The sequence below is a fragment of the Zea mays genome, chromosome 1 (genome assembly GCF_902167145.1).
Source record: "Zea mays cultivar B73 chromosome 1, Zm-B73-REFERENCE-NAM-5.0, whole genome shotgun sequence".
NCBI lineage: Eukaryota > Viridiplantae > Streptophyta > Magnoliopsida > Poales > Poaceae > Zea > Zea mays.
Window position 1 is genome coordinate 27,144,324 of NC_050096.1, and position 4,278 is coordinate 27,148,601.

Here is a 4,278-nt window from a genome sequence, read left to right on the forward strand (position 1 = left end):
TCAGAGATGGTTGGTTTACAGGTGGTGACAAGGATGATGGTTATGACTATGGTAATGGTAAGTGGTATTCTTTCCGTTTGGAAAGGATACTTTGGGATAATAACTTGGGTTAATGTTAAAACCTGGCTCTCAATTAGTAATAATAACCTGACCAACTAAAAGCAGTTGCTTGACCTTAACCCCAAATAAAGCTAGTCCACTACAGCCAAACGGGACATTTGCTGAGTACGTTGATGTGTACTCACCCTTGCTTTCACAAAACACCAGGTTGCCTTTGGTGCAATCTATGCTCAGGTAAAGAAGAAGGCGTCGAGGCGAATCTCCAGGAGTCCCAGGACTTCGACGAGTTCGAGGATTAGGCTAGCGACCTCCCCCAGTCAGCTGCCTGTGGTGGGTTGTTTACGTTGGCTACGTTTCGATTCTGTGTACTTTGATTTATATTATGTAAATGGCTCTAGTCTGTAATATTACTATTTACTCTTTATTGAAATTCGAAGCATTGTGCTATGATGAGTCATTTATGTAATCGCTGTGTACGTGAATTTCTGATCCTGGCACGTACATGGTTCGCATTCGGTTTACCTTCTAAAACCGGGTGTGACAGCCAACGGCTAGTTCTGACACACCGGACAGTCCGGTGCGCCAACTGTGTGCCACCGGTGAGCCAACTGTGTGCCACCGGTGCGCCAACTGTGTGCCAACGGTGTGCAGCCAACGGCTAGTTCTGACAGCTAGCCGTTACGTGCACCGGACAGTGAATAGTGACTGTCCGGTGCACACCGGACAGTCCGGTGCCTCCTCTCAGAAAACTCTGTTGGATGTCCTGTGTGCCAACTGTGTGCCACCGTTGAGCCAACTGTGTGCCACCAGTGCGCCAACTGTGTGCCACCGGTGAGCCAACTGTGTGCCACCGGTGCGCCAGCTGACAGCCCATCTTCTAGGTCTTCTGTATTTTGTTCTTGGGCTCCGTTGGTCTTGAGTCTTGGACTTCTAAGCTCTTTTTATGTCTTCATTTGAGGTGTTGCATCCTCAGTGTCTTAGTCCAATCCTCTTCGCATCCTGTGAACTATAAACATAAACACTAGCAAACACATTAGTTCACAGGTTGTGTTAATCATCAAACACCAAAACTCATTTAGCCAAATGGCCCGGGGTCCATTTTCCTTACAACACGTCTTAGTGAATAAAGTTGGATCGGCTTTCCCAACCTTGAAAGCATTAGCAATTAAAAAGTCTCTAAGGCATTCATACCATGCTCTTGGGGCTTGCTTAAGTCCATAGAGCGCCTTAGAGAGCTTACACACATGGTTGGGGTACCGTTCATCCTCAAAGCCAGGGGGTTGTTCTACGTACACCTCCTACTTGATTGGCCCGTTGAGGAAAGCGCTCTTCACATCCATTTGGAACAACTTGAAAGAATGGTGAGCGGCATAGGCTAACAATATGCGAATTGACTCTAGCCTAGCCACAGGAGCAAAAGTCTCCTCAAAGTCCAAACCTGTGACTTGGGCATAACCTTTTGCCATAAGTCGTGCCTTGTTCCTTGTCACCACCCCGTGCTCGTCCTGTTTGTTGCGGAACACCCACTTGGTTCCCACAATGTTTTGCTTGGGATGAGGCACCAGTGTCCAAACTTCATTTCTCTTGAAATTGTTGAGTTCCTCCTGCATGGCCAACACCCAGTCCGGATCTAGCAAGGCCTCTTCTACCCTGAAAGGCTCAATAGAAGAGACAAAAGAGTAATGCTCACAAAAATTAACTAATCTAGAGCGAGTAGTTACTCCCTTGCTAATATCACCCAATATCTAGTCGACGGAATGATTCCTTTGAATCGTCGCTCGAACTTCAGTTGGAGGGGCATGTTGTGCTTCTTCCTCCATAGCATGATCAACTTGTGCTCCCCCTTGATCACACGCCTCTTCTTGATGAACCTGTTCATCGTCTTGAGTTGGGGGTTGCACCATTGTTGAGGAAGAAGGTTGATCTTGCTCCTTTTGTTCCTGTGGCCGCACATCTCCAATTGCCATGGTGCGTATTGCGGTCGATGAAACGTCTTCTTCATCTACATCAAGATCAACAACTTGCTCTCTTGGAGAGCCATTAGTCTCATCAAATACAACATCGCTAGAGACTTCAACCAAACCCGATGATTTGTTGAAGACCCTATACGCCTTTGTATTTGAGTCATAACCTAACAAAAACTCTTCTATAGCTTTGGGAGCAAATTTAGAATTCCTACCTTTCTTCACTAGAATGTAGCATTTACTCCCAAATACATGAAAGTATGAAACATTGGGTTTGTTACCGGTTAGAAGCTCATACGAAGTCTTCTTGAGGAGGCGGTGACGGTAGACCCGGTTTATGGCGTGGCAAGCCGTGTTCACGGCTTCCGACCAAAACCGCTCGGGGGTCTTGAACTCTCCAAGCATCGTCCTTGCCATATCAATGAGCGTCCTGTTCTTCCTCTCTACCACACCATTTTGTTGTGGTGTGTAGGGAGCGGAGAACTCGTGCTTGATTCCTTCCTTCTCAAGGTACTCCTCCACTTGAAGGTTCTTGAACTCGGACCCGTTGTCGCTCCTTATCTTCTTCACCTTGAGCTCAAACTCATTTTGAGCTCTCCTTAGGAAGCGCTTGAGGGTCCCTTGGGTTTCTGTTTTATCCTGCAAAAAGAATACCCAAGTGAAGCGGGAAAAATCATCAACTATAACAAGACCATACTTACTTCCTCCTATGCTTAGGTAGGTGACGGGTCCGAAGAGGTCCATATGAAGTAACTTCAGAGGTCTTGATGTGGTCTTTACATTTTTGCTGTGATGAGCACTTCCCACCTATTTACCTGCTTGACAAGCTACACAAGGTCTATCTTTTTTGAAAGTCACATTTGTTAGTCCTAACACATGTTCTCCCTTTAGAAGTTTGTGAAGGTTCTTCATCCCCACATGTGCTAAACGGCGATGCCACAACCAGCCCATGCTAGTCTTAGCAATTAAGCATGCATCTAGACCAGCCTCCTCTTTTGCAAAATCAACTAAATAAAGTTTGTCGTCTAGTACACCCTTAAAAGCTAATGAACCATCACTTCTTCTAAAGACAGACACATCTACATTTGTGAATAAGCAATTATAACCCATATTACAAAGTTGACTAACGGATAACAAGTTATACCCGAGCGACTCAACTATAAACACATTAGAAATGGAGTGCTCAGATGAAATAGCAATCTTTCCTAGTCCTTTAACCTTGCCTTGATTCCCGTCACCGAATATGATTGAATCTTGGGAATCTTTGTTCTTGACGTAGGAGGTGAACATCTTCTTCTCCCCCGTCATGTGGTTTGTGCATCCGTTGTCGATAATCCAGCTTGAGCCCCCGGATGCATAAACCTGCAAGGCAATTTAGGCTTGGGTCTTAGGTACCCAACTCTTGTTGGGTCCTACAAGGTTAGTGACAATAGCCTTAGGGACCCAAATGCAAGTTTTATCTCCCTTGCATCTTGCCCCTAATTTCCTAGCAATCACTTTCTTATCCTTTCTACAAATTGCAAAGGAAACATTGCAAGCATGATAAATTGTAGAAGGTTCATTACTTGCTTTCCTAGGTACATGAACAACATTTCTCCTAGGCATATGATGAATAATATTTTTTCTAGGCATATCATGCACAATAGAAGAACTAGAAGCAGGCATAGCATATGAGTCATAAGAATAATTCCTATAAGCATTTCTAGAGAATTTTCTATCACTGTAAATGAAAGCATGATTCTTTTGAACACTATTAGCCATAGGGGCCTTCCCTTTCTCCTTGGCGGAGATGGAAGCCTTATGGCTTGTTAAGTTCTTGGCTTCCCTCTTAAAGCCAAGCCCATCCTTAATTGAGGGGTGCCTACCAACAGTGTAGGCATCCCTTGCAAATTTTAGTTTATCAAATTCATTTTTGCTAGTCTTAAGTTGGGCATTAAGACTAACCACTTCACCATTTAGTTTTGCAATAGAAGTAAGGTGCTCAACACATGCATCAACATTAAAGTCCTTACACCTATTGCAAATCACTACATGTTCTACACAAGAATTAGATCTATTTGCTACTTCTAGCTTAGCATTTAAATCATCATTAACACCTTTTAAACTAGAGATAGTCTCATGGCAAGTAGATAATTCACAAGAAAGCATTTCATTCCTTTTAACTTCTAAAGCAAGAGATTTTTGGGCATCTACAAATTTATCATGCTCTTCATACAAAAGATCCTCTTGCTTTTCTAACAATCTATTCTTGTCA